Source organism: Lactuca virosa, chromosome 9, assembly GCF_052849685.1.
Source record: "Lactuca virosa cultivar CGN04683 chromosome 9, Lactuca_virosa_CGN04683_v6, whole genome shotgun sequence".
In the NCBI taxonomy this organism is placed as follows: Eukaryota; Viridiplantae; Streptophyta; class Magnoliopsida; order Asterales; family Asteraceae; genus Lactuca; species Lactuca virosa.
In genome coordinates this window covers 196,947,086-196,959,766 of record NC_136434.1, presented here as the reverse complement: position 1 = coordinate 196,959,766, position 12,681 = coordinate 196,947,086, and the positions used below count along the sequence as shown (strand labels likewise).

Sequence of the window (12,681 nt, the reverse complement as noted above, 5' to 3'; positions counted from 1 at the left end):
TGACATTGAATGGACTCCATAACTTGTCCTCAAGTTATGGAATTCCAAAAGTTTTTTTTAAAAGAAGTTGTAAGTTACACTTTTGAAGAGTTTTTCACATAAATGGTTTCATGGACACCATAACTTGTCCTCAAGTTATGGATGTCCAAGAGTCTCTTCATTAAAAGTTTTTTAAACCTTTATTAAAACTCATAAGTTATGAATATCCAAAAGTTTTTGAATTGTTCAAAACTTGCCCTCAAGTTTTGGAATTTGTAAAGTCGCACACAAACTTTAATTCCATACCCTAGAGTTTTAAAAGTTAAAATTCAACCCTTATACTATTTATAACATTAATGGTTAATTATTATATATATGTATAAGATTAAGTCGTTTTACCGTTAATAGGCCTCATTCACGAAGCCGGTCTATAAGGGAGGTATAAGGTTGTTGCCTATAAAATGGCAACTTAATGGGTGTCCACTCTCACCCACCGCTTCCTTGATCGGTGGAGGGTCGTTAGCCGAACGGGTAGGACGATGACTTTAATTCTCATTAAAAGTATAAGGATTATTATAAAGTAACTAAATATTTTTTATAATTCCCAATCTTAGTTACTTTAGGAAAATGTGAATATGGTGCTAACCCATGAAATTCACACTTTGTACCTTACCAAGTCGTTGGTGGAGCGTGTGTGGTTAACCGGCACACTAACTTGGACTAGTAAGGATCACGAAGGGTGACTTAATGTTTATCATAGATCGGTGGAGCGTGTGTGGTTAACCGGCACATTGATTAGGTGATAATATTAAGGGTACCAAGTGAATTTGCATGGTTATTCACACCTTGTTTTGTGATCCTCGGCATCCCAGTCACAAAATCTGAAGGGCACAATCGAGATTGAAACATGCCATTGAAAGTTCAATGAATCTCAAAAGATCTAGGAGTTTCAAATCCAATTAAAACTTAATAATTTATTTTGTTTTTTATGGTGGAAATTGGTGAATCGTCATTCACCTACCTTCAAATATTTTATAGCTTGGATTACGGCATCCCTCTTCCAAGTTATAAAATATTGTGTTGGGTCCTAGCCTTAATATTTCATATTGGGTGTTATATTAAGGACTTAAAATCAACTAACTTGAATATCTCCCATTGTAGATGTCTGGTTTAGACAATTGTGATCTTCCCAAATCTCATGGAAATCATACTTCTCTACCTCCACCTCCTCCATTTATTCTCCCTGACCTACAAGCTCGAAGACTTGAAAAATTCAAGGTCACTCAAGCCCTACTAGCAATGAAACGTAAAGATGGAAGACATGTGTGCACTCATGTCTTAGGAATGAAGTCACACTTTGACAGGTTGAGAATGTTGGGTGTCATTGTTCCAAGGAAGTTGGCTATTGGCTGGGTTCTTCAGTCACTTCCAGAGTCATATAGTGAGTTCATTAAGAACTACTATGTGACAGATCACGACATGAACCTAATAGATCTATCTTATTTGCTTGTTGCAGCTGAGTCAGAAATGATGTGGCACAATGGTCAAGCAAATATGGGTGGAAGGTCTATTTCTCAAACTTCCATGGACATTGACAATGGCAACATTGGAAGTCCAGAAAAGCTCTCTCTTCCCAATGGAAAGGGATCGGCCTTGGTCAACCCGGTTGACCAAAAGGCAAAAGGAAAGGCTAAGTCTGTGATAATCTCGTGTACCATTCCCAAAGAGTCTATATGTTTTTATTGTCATGAGAAGGGACATTGGAAGCGAAGCTGCCCTGAATACCTGAAAGATCTGAAAGCAAGTAGAAACAAAATGTTTGACTCTGCTTCAGGCAAGTCCACTATCTAACTCTGTTAAGTTCCTTATTGGTGATTCTTAATACAAAATGTGACTCGGTTACATTTTGGTGTTTGGCAGGATCAAGCAAAGGGAAGGACACTTAATAAAAGGAGTATGCTGAATCTGATAGCGAAGATGGATTTCAATCGCATGGTTCGAAGATCTGATTCTTGAGCTACTACTTAGAAGTTATGATAGATTGCTTGGAAATATGTAATAGCATAGTTTCCATTTAAAGTTGCATTGTAAGGAAAAGTTTTTCCGCATTTTATAAATAAATAAAATTTTGTTTTACTTTATTTTATATCTCCTTGCAATGGCATTCATGGAAAGTTAATGTTTGTATGTTTCTAGCAATAATGAATTTGATTCTTTCATCTGTGGTAGTGTCTAAATTTATCAAATAAGGAAAGATTCTCATCATCCAAGGTTTCAATTGGACAGAAACTTGGAATCATGCAGGTTGTATTGCGTGATGAATGAGAATTTTTCATTTTTGGAAAGTTTAGACTAATTCCCTGACCACATGTATATGTGAGACAGGTGAAAGACTAAAGGATCGGGTACACTGGGTGTGTGCAGGTCAAAGTCCACCATAAAGATCGATAAGACTATTCGTCATGATTTACTAAAGTTTAGTGAATATGGTTGTACCTACAAGTTTAAGTACAATTCTGAAACATTGGAAAAGTTTCAATGTATGGCAGGGCGAATGGGAAGAATCAAATTAGGCAGAAAGATGAAAGTTTCTCAAATCTGAAAAGATGGGAGAGTACTTTAGTATCATGTTTTATGATCATCTTAATGATTATGGAACCATATCACAATTTTATTCTCTAAGGACATCTTAGTGCATTTGTATGGCTAAGAAGAGGATTCATGAATTGTTGGAATGGTTAAAATCGAGAAGATGAGTCATACTTCGTTCCAAAAACAAGTCTTAGAGTCATACTCCAAGATTGTAACTTGAGTGACACATCTTAAAGAAGGTTTATAACACTTGTCAAATGTAAGAGTAAAATGTTTTCTACTCTTGCACATTTGAGATTGGTAAGTTGTGATGTCTTGGATAAAGCAAAGACCAACTGACACCAATTATCTGAAGTGTTTATCTTGATAAGAATTAGCACTGACTCTTGAATATTTGTTTGTTTGTCAAGGAATGGTTCTTGACAAAGAGAAACTTATATGTCAAGGGGACAGTGGGAGTCTTAAAGGTCTTCAAAGTTTCAAGAGCTAATCAAGGATAAAACCTATAGTTTATCGCTAGCACACGACTTGAGGTTTGTAACCTATCGTGTTGACATAATTCTTGTTTCTGTGCCTATTTCGGTAAAGTTGACTATGTATATGAGTTCTGTGAGTTCTCAATTGTGTACAAAACAACTTGGAAGCAATGGTGGGCCCTTGGGCTACCAAGAGGCAAGAAATCAAGATTGAACAAGTTCAATCCATATGATTTTGAGTTTGTCACTAACCTTGTCTTGTGATTAAGGTTTTGACAAATTCATATGGATAGGAACACATACATCATAAAATCTAAGTGTCATAAGGTTTCTTTCCGATTCATGAAAATGATGGTGAGGAAACGCTTTCACTAAGTAGATTTTAAGTAGATAGCAATTGTGTTGTTTGCATTCTCAAAGTCGTTAGTGGAGCTTGTGTGGTTAACCGACACACTAACATGGACTTGTGAGAAATGGAAAACAGGTCTAAACATTATGATTACGGCATCCCTCTTCATAATTATTTAGACACACATGTGATCTATCTAAGGAAAGATGTATGAGTCTGAGAAGCTTAGATAAAGTTTTGTCGAAGCATCTCGTATCAGAAGTCTGAACTTTGGTGATGAAAGTCAAGTAAGTATTGATTTCTAGAAGTAGATTTCTGAGTACATGTCAAAGCTAGTGGGAGCATAATTGTTGTGCTAAATAATTATTATGCTAGTGGGAGCATAATCAATTATGATGAGTATTGTTAATTATAGAAAACAAGAGTTTCACTTGGAAAAGGTTGTTTTGCTATAATTAAGGGAGAGGAGATTATACTTCATTTCAATCCTAAAAATTTTAGATTGAGATTTTAATCATCATTAGTCAAGGACATATATATGAGTTTTATGTTGGAATGGTTCAACATAAGGAAATTCTATATATATTACGTTCTCAAATTCGATTATGATTACGACATCCCTCTTCATAGTCGATTTTTGAAAACATGGCAAATAAAAATATTGTAGCAAAAGACTGATCTAGTATCAGGTCTTTATGTGAGACATCATGAATCGTGTCCTATATGCTTCGGGTATAGGATCGGTCACATATGCTATAATATTTATCCGTTCTAAATTTTTCAAAATGCTTAGAGCATTAAGAGGGAAAAAGGAATAGAACCGGATATGACTAAAATGATTAAGCAATTGTCGAGGACAATCTAAGGTTCACCAAAGATTTGTTGCTAAGGGACAGTTGGAAGTATAGTGTTAAATTTTGGAAGGACCATATAGATATATTCTGAAAAGAGGTAGCTCTTGTTCAGACATGATAATCAAAATGGGAATATGGAAATTTTCCATATTGGGAGTTGGATATTAAGAATCTATGAGAAAGTTAGAAACTTTTATGCAAGAAGGATGTTCAAAGCAATGTACTTTGAATATGAGACTTCGTTTCCATGGAATTAATCTCCATTGGAATACTCTGGAATGACTGTTGACAAGTTTTGTGACTTTTGTGCATAGACCTTGCAAGAGGATCAATGCATATAAGTTTGGAATCTAATAGATTACAGTAAATGACAAGAATTTGGTATTCTTACATTTACGGTAAGGATTTGGGACTGTGAAATGAGCATCATTGGAATCATGTTCAATTGATCTACTTCACAAAGTAAAGATCATAGACAAACATAGTGTGCATACTTGGTGTATGGCATGACTATTGTTTAGAAAACATAGTGTACATGCTTGGAGCATGGGACAACTATTGTTTTAATTCAAGTGTTAAGTTGATAAATCGAAACAGAATAATGTGGAATCAATATGGTGATAAATAAAAGGTGTTTTATTTATATTCATAAGTGCTGAGACCATATTGGATTCAATTATTCTTGTGTTTCACTTTGCATGTTTTGACTTCCATAATAACTAGGTTATTCTTTCCGAATGATTAAGTTATTCAAACCATCCACAGTCAGTCATATGTTGGAAGTAGATATGAATCAAGACTGTCATGAGTTGGTTGTAGAGGTCTAAGATGTTGGACATGGCTACAACACTTATGAGTGCTCATAAGTTATGAGTATTGGATTCAACCCACGCTCACTTGCATCACTTCATGGAATTTATCTCGAGTGATCGTGAGACGGTAATATCATATAAGTCTTCAAACCTAGAGATATGAGTTATTACCTATGAGTTGGTTGTACATTGATTGCACGAAAACGCATCAGTAACTTGATGTTATAAAACGTGCCTTTGTGTATAATTCAACAAGTAGTAGAAACAAGTATATGAGTCGAAGTTTATCTGTTCCTTCTAGTCCTTGGAGGATTCGAAGCGATATCTGGGCCCCTCGATGATTTTGTTTTGACCTATGTACCGGGCCCGGTCAGAACTAAATTGATGTGTTCGATTAAGTTCTTTGTCAAGCAAATCGGAAATCGGGAAACAAACTGCTGGACAATAAGTAAGACATTGTTCCATGTATTTGTCCGGCTGATATCATGAGAGCAGAGGATTATATGATCACTTATCTAAAATGGCGCTTCATAGTTCAACAGGGGTTTGAGAGGTACGATTGCCGGTTGGTTCCTGAAGTCATATATGCAAATATGTTATTAGACTCATCCAAGTAGGAGACTGTTGGATAAGGTGTCTAAGTCCATAACAATATTTGAGATGTACTTGACCCGCCCCGGCATGGTCCATTTGGGTTGCACTTCACCCGAACAATTTTTTTGGATAATCTTTTGAGAATAGTATGTTCATGCTTTATTAATATATTATAAGTTATAATATATTAATATTAAATCATATTATTTAATTAGTATTGGTCATAAATTAATTTAGAATTAATTTGGTGATCAAAAAGGTGACTAATTAAATATGGGCTCTTGTATTTTATGTAGTGTGGGCTAATACTCATTTGGAATGGGCTTGGCATGCATGGGAATCCATGGATAGTCCATGGAGCTTTTAACCCATGGATCCTTGGAAAGGAAGAGTCATGGGTATTAGGGTTTACATGGATGTAACGCTAATCCTCCACACTATATAAAGGAGCTTATGATGCTTGAAATGACTAGTTGTGTGTGAACAAGAGTGGTGGCCTAATTTCTAGAGCACATATATTATTCTCTCAAGGTTCCAAGGTTTGTGGTGATTTGTGATTCCACTTGAGGCATTCACACTATTGGTGGTAGGCTCTCAAACTCCAAGCAATCAATCACTATCAAAAGGTATGTCATTCTTCTAGTATATTATGATTCTACTTTGCATGTTATGCTAGTTAGGATGAAAACCTTGGAAATTCTTATTTGCATGTATTTTAGAGAAAACATAGACCCAAGGTTATTAGGGTTGCATGTACACCTTAGGAGTGTTAGAATGCTCAAAACTCCGTTTGGATAATCTTTTAAAGTTATGCTACTTTATAGTTTCACAAAACTCCATTTTTAAAGTACAGGCATAACTTAGTAGATAAAAGAGTCTTTTCAATAACAGTTCAAGGAAAACATTAGTAAACTATAATAAGTATAGTTTAGGAAGACACTATTCATTTTCTTCTAATAAAATAAAGCATAAAAAGAGTCAGTTCAAGTACATTACTAGTAAACTATAATAGGTATAGTTTAAGGGTTCAGTTCATACTATAACAGATGCATAGAGAAACATACTATAACAAGTACAAAAGGGGAACATACTATAACTAGTACAGAGAGAAACACACGACACTAAGTACCAGGGAAAACCACACTAAGTACCAGGGAAAACCACACTAAGTACCGGGGAAAAAGCACACCACACTATGTACCAGGGAAAAACACACTAAGAACCAGGGAAAAGCACGTAAAATCAATATAGTATTAACCGACTTAGGATTAAAGGCTACTTTAGACTCCCCGAGGCGTATTGTACATTTAATACTACATGGAGTCTGTATTTTATTACCTTATAGCCAGCAGTGTCACTGCTGAGGTAAAACATTATTTTCCCTATTACATTTACTTTGTGATCTTCTCACATATTCATTAATGTATAAACTATATTTAGTTAAAGATAGTCTCACTTGGGAAAATACACACCAATACAAGAAACAAACACACACAACATTTGATGCCTTGGTAGAAGGCTACGTTTAGTAGAAAGGGCCATAATGCTAACCTTATGATTCTTTAATGTATACATCAAAGGACACATATATATCAATAGGATCCGATAGATAATAGAATGTGTGCTCTCCGCTTCATTTCCTGTTCCTTGTTTGGTTGTGGGCTTGGAGCAGATTCACCCAGTCTATTACCTATTCGATCCTAGATATATATGTCCAGTATACATTGAGTCGTCATAAGGGTACCAGGTATGGGTCAAGTCATAGGACACAGAGTCAATGTACAGTCTTCTAGTACAGAACATTACCTTCCAAATCAGAACTTTTGGTATTCAACGCTAGAAACTTACTAGTTAAGGGTTTAATCCATTTTATTAAACCAGTATAAACTTAAAGGACCTTAAGTGATTATGGGAGTAATCACTGTGGTCACCATTTTATTATAAGGAATAAGGGTTTTCATAAAGGAGCTTCTCATTAAATATGAAGAAACCATCACAATTAACTCCATGAGTAACAAGTGAACACGCCAGGGTTATATACAACAATGATCTAACAAACAATGGGATGTGTGCTATCCGCCTTACTTACTGTTCCTTGTTTGGTTGTGAGCTTAGGGCAGATGCGCACAGTCGATTGTTTGTTTACTCTGAGTTTTATATCACTTGTATCCATTTAGTACTCATAGAAGGGATTGTAGAATCATTTTTACATATCTTTCACCAAAGTAGGAAATATAGGATTTTCTAAGAGGAACATGCGAACTTTTCTAAAAGGAACTTACAACTTACTACATTTTTCAACTACACTTCCAACAACATTTTACAACAATTTTCTACAACTTACTACATCACTAAAATCTTATGAACTCACCAACTTAATTGCTGATCAACTCTTTCAAATAACTTGTATTCTCAGGAGCCTAGTAGACAGGTACTCGCACTGGGATTCAGAAGATGAAGCAGTATAGCTTCAAGTCTTGTTTGTTATTTTCTTATGTATTCTATGTTTTGTGAACACACACATTGTAAACACCTTATTTCTAATGAAATGGTTGTTCATTACTTTGCTTACTATGATGAATGTCTTGTGATACTAAACATGACGTCCTCCACCCCAGAATGTTTCCGGCGTTCCGGTTTTGGGGTGTGACATTCTGTATTTGTCTTTGTGATATATGTTGTATATTATTTATGTGCCTTGTTGAGTTAGGACCGAAGGGTCCAAACGGAGTTGTGAGACCGGAGGGTCTTCGCTGAGACACACTGAGACCGGAGGGTCCTTATTGAGATATAGCCATGAGAGGCTAATTATTTGTGTGTGGTATTTTGGGGAACTCACTAAGCTTTGTGCTTACAGTGTTGTGTGAAATGTGTTCCAGGTACCTCGCAGGATCGCAGGAAGGCGCCGGCTTGATTGTACACACCAGCTAGAGATTATGTTTTGGTGGATTCTGGGATATTATCAAACATTTTGTTGTCTTGTGTTTTGAGCAACTTATACATTTTGTGTTTTGAGAAATGTGAGATTGTGTTTTATGTGGTTTTAAAAATGAAAAATTTATTTGAAAATTTAGATTGTTACAGTAAATGTAAGGTTGTAAGGTGTGGTATAGTTTTTACTGTCGACATTCATATGTCGCATCTATTGTTGGCGGTAAACACCGCCCCTCACCTAATATTTTCACTACCGGCAATCTTCAATGGTGAAGGGTCACTGACGACATTTCTTTTTCTCTTTTCCTTTTATCTTCTTTCTTCTCTTCTCTTACCGATGACACCATCCCTCAATATATAATTTCATAGGCAAAGAATTGATTGTTGAAGAATAAATCTAGGTGGCATGTGGTGCCAATGGCACCACACCGTGCAACCTAAGGAACACAACTAAAATAACACTTTTTTGATCTCTAAACTCATTCCATGTTCAATTATGAGAATAACAATCATACACTTTTTTAGGAATCCAAAAGTCATATCCAAGTTGAAGAGATAAAGCAATAGGTCCTGCTTTGAAAAAATGAGAAACATGCATCCATCCATAAAAAAGTTACTCATATTCAATGTCTTTAAAGGCACAAAAAAGCAAGAGATCATTCAATATTACACAACAAACCTTTTTGTTGTAATGGATAAGGCAAGTAAAAAAAGAACAACAATGTTTAAAATCATGAAAATGAAGTTGTTTTTGAAATTGGAATTTAGATACATATTGAGCTTGTCAATGTGGATGTGATAAAGCATCAGGTATCATTTATGTTGATAGGCGATGGCAATTTCTTTATTTCTAGCGGATGAAATAACAATTGTTCCAAGGATCCAGATTCTAAATTCTCTTATTTGTTGCTGCTCCATACACTTACATCATACCTACATAAGAGGAAAAAGGGATTACAAAAATGTGCTATAGTAAATTCAACACACTAATGTGCAACACTGATATGTGAAGAATTCAAAATGTTGATATTTTTCACTTTAATTTCTGAATCATAGTTTAGAATCACCATTAATTGAAGTCCAGGTGAATCTGAAGCACCATTAATTGAAGTCCAGGTTAATTCAAAATGTTGATAGTTTCACTTTAATTTATGAATCATAGTTTAGAAGCACCATTTATTTATAGTCATTCAACAGTAAATAAACAAACTTTTAGATAACCTAGACAAAACCGTTTCGCTAAAGAAATTTCAAAGAGAAATAATTTGTTCTGGCTTGGGAATATGTGAAATTAAAGTATGATGTAGATGTAGAGCAACGAAGTGGAATCGATTAGGTGAAATCGAGTATTTTTTAAAATTACGTCTAAAAGAAAACAAATCATTAAAAATGTAAATTATTCAAAATGACCTAAAGATTGTGAAATCGAGTCACCAAAAGTAAAATAGTTTGTGGTGACTTAGAAGTTAGAACACCTTGGAGGACCAAAATTTCAAGACAAAGGGAAAAAGAATGTTACAATATTGGTCCTTGTTCGAGGTTTGTTTAATATCTTGGTCCATTACAAGTAAAATGAGTACTTTTGGTCCATGAGTATTGTTAATTTTTTTAATGTTAGACTCATAAATATAGTCATATTACTTGGAACAGAGACCAAAAACGTTACAAAACCTCAAATAATGAACAAAATTGTAAAAAGCAGTTATTATCAGGGACAAAAACTATGTTTTACTCTAAGAACTAATTAGAGGTTGTCAATAAAATAAACCTTGGCATATACAGATATACTCGGGCATTCCAATCCTGTTTTTCAAAGACATTGCATTTGAGGACATCCATTCGGGTTTCAGCAACAACTAGATTACTTTTACAGTAACTACATAATGCCCAATCTATTCCTTTAGTCCTTGTGTTTCCTTCGTTTAGGTCTGTCAACAAAGATCCCCATGGCTTTATATTAATTTATGCCATGCAAAAAAGAGTTTAATTAATGAGTTCAGTTATCACTCAAGTTCAAGATTATCAGATAACATGAAAAAAAAGGGGTGTATATATACTTTTATTAGGTAAGTAACTTACCACTACCAAAAGGACCAATCGGGGAAAACAATGTGTAGAGTGGAATCATCGTTGCAGTAACAAAACAATGGTGGTGGAGAAACCGCATTAGGGCCACGATAGTATTATTTCAAGATGACTGCCAGTACAAGAAAATGACTTAAAAACAATAATTCGAGTTGAAATTCCTTTTTTTTTTTTTTGAAAAAAAAGTTGTTAAAGTTGAGTCCTTAATAGAGAATCGACTATTTTACCCAAAAATGACACAAAGAATGCCACCAGAATCAACCACGCCAATGGGAATCGTTAGCTACTCATGAAAACCAATTAACATGTTATTGTTACATCTTAACTAACAAATTGTTGATACTGATCAAAATATTCTATGATTAAAACTTGTTGTAGACTCCTAGACATCATTGAATTCATAAATTATGTCATGATATCATCTCTTTGATAGTAAGGTATCATTAACAATTACGTGATGCGTCTTCATCCAACGACCTGAAGTAGATCTCCCGAATTGTGTGGGTTAACTGAAATTTAACCTTGTAGTTGGAATATTGCTCAAGATATTGTCTCTCTTTTGAAATCATAATCAACAAGTTGGTATTCCTACTCTCCATTTGAGCCTCACAAGGAGCCACATCATCTTGCGTTTGTGAAAAGTGTTCTACCAAAACAAACATAAAATTAGAATTCATATAAGTATGTATTTACATTTTCCAATCTTTGTTTTATTCATCTATGTGGACATGGTAAGAAACTTATTATTGAGATAAATGTAAATATATTATACATAACTTCCATTAACTTTAATCATACATGTGGATTCACCTTTTCAAATAAGTCAGCCTTGCTATGGATTTCCAAGTGTAATCAAGAAGAATCTTGGACTCCTTTTGCAACTTAGCCCATTTATCTTCTACTCCGGTAATTATACAAGAACTATAAAAGAATGAACAATTATTGAGTTGAGATGACAAATATTAGAACAACAATGAATCCATCTAATAAACTAATACAAATTTTGGTTGTAGAATCAAAAAGTATAGGTAAATCAATGATAACAAAATAGAAGAAATGACTTATGCATTTCATTGAATACTTAGTGGGCAACAACCATGAATTTATCTGTAACAGTGAAATGTTAGTATTATCTCCAACTCCTCCTGATGAAAATAGGAAATTACAGAAGAAACACACAAAACAACAAACACACATACACTCATAGCGACATAAGGAACATGGAAACAAAGTAAACAATCAAACAAACCTGGAACAAACCGTAAGCGTTTCTTGTGATGGCGGTGGTGAGAAGATGTCAAAAGATTTGTGGCAAATCTATCTTCAAGTTTCACCCATCTGAACTTACTCCCACTTCTAATCTGAACTTACTCCCACTTCTAAGCGAACATCTTCTTGTAATCCCAATGCTCCCTTGTCTAAAAACCTCCCTTTTAATCTTCATTGCATGTCTCGGTGGTGCCGATGTAGAGAAGGCACATAAATAAACAAAAATTTGAGCATAGTTGGCATGAGAGAAAAGGGACGAAGGCAAAAATAGAGAAGGAGGCTAGAGAGAATAGGACATTGGAATTCGGAGAAGCGTTTCAGATGACGCAAATTCAAGGAAGTGTTGAGCAAGTGAAGTTTGTGGTCCTCCATTCCACTATGAAGTCCAAAAGACGCATATCGAAAAAGGACAATGGTTAGGAAGCGGTGGAGGAAATAGTCTGACTAAAATGACATCATACTGGATAAAAGAGGCGGTGCAGAAGTGGCGTTTTAGCAGCTCCAAACGGCTAAATTCCAAGTAATTAGTCTTGCATGCACGTAAAGTTTGCAACTTTACGTGAAAAGCATGCCCTAGAAGCTTGGATCTGTGATTTGGAGCCGCTGCTTGGCTCAAAACAAGTCTGTATGGAAAATGGACTGAATGGACTCGGCGAGTCGCAAGGTTGACTCGGCGAGTCACATGAAGATGGCCGTGAACTCGACGAGTTGGATGAACAACTCGGCGAGTCCGATGA

General features: G+C 35.1%; 1 long non-coding RNA gene across 1 annotated transcript; it reads right to left on the bottom strand.

Moving 5' to 3' along the window:
* Nucleotides 1–10,955: 10,955 nt before the first annotated feature.
* On the bottom strand, nt 10,956–12,270 carry LOC145135713 (uncharacterized). Its single transcript, XR_013719990.1, has 3 exons — nt 11,925–12,270; nt 11,486–11,596; nt 10,956–11,321 (listed from the first exon to the last, which is right to left on the bottom strand). It is a non-coding gene; the product is annotated as an uncharacterized LOC145135713 (long non-coding RNA).
* Between the last annotated feature and the right edge of the window lie 411 nt (nt 12,271–12,681).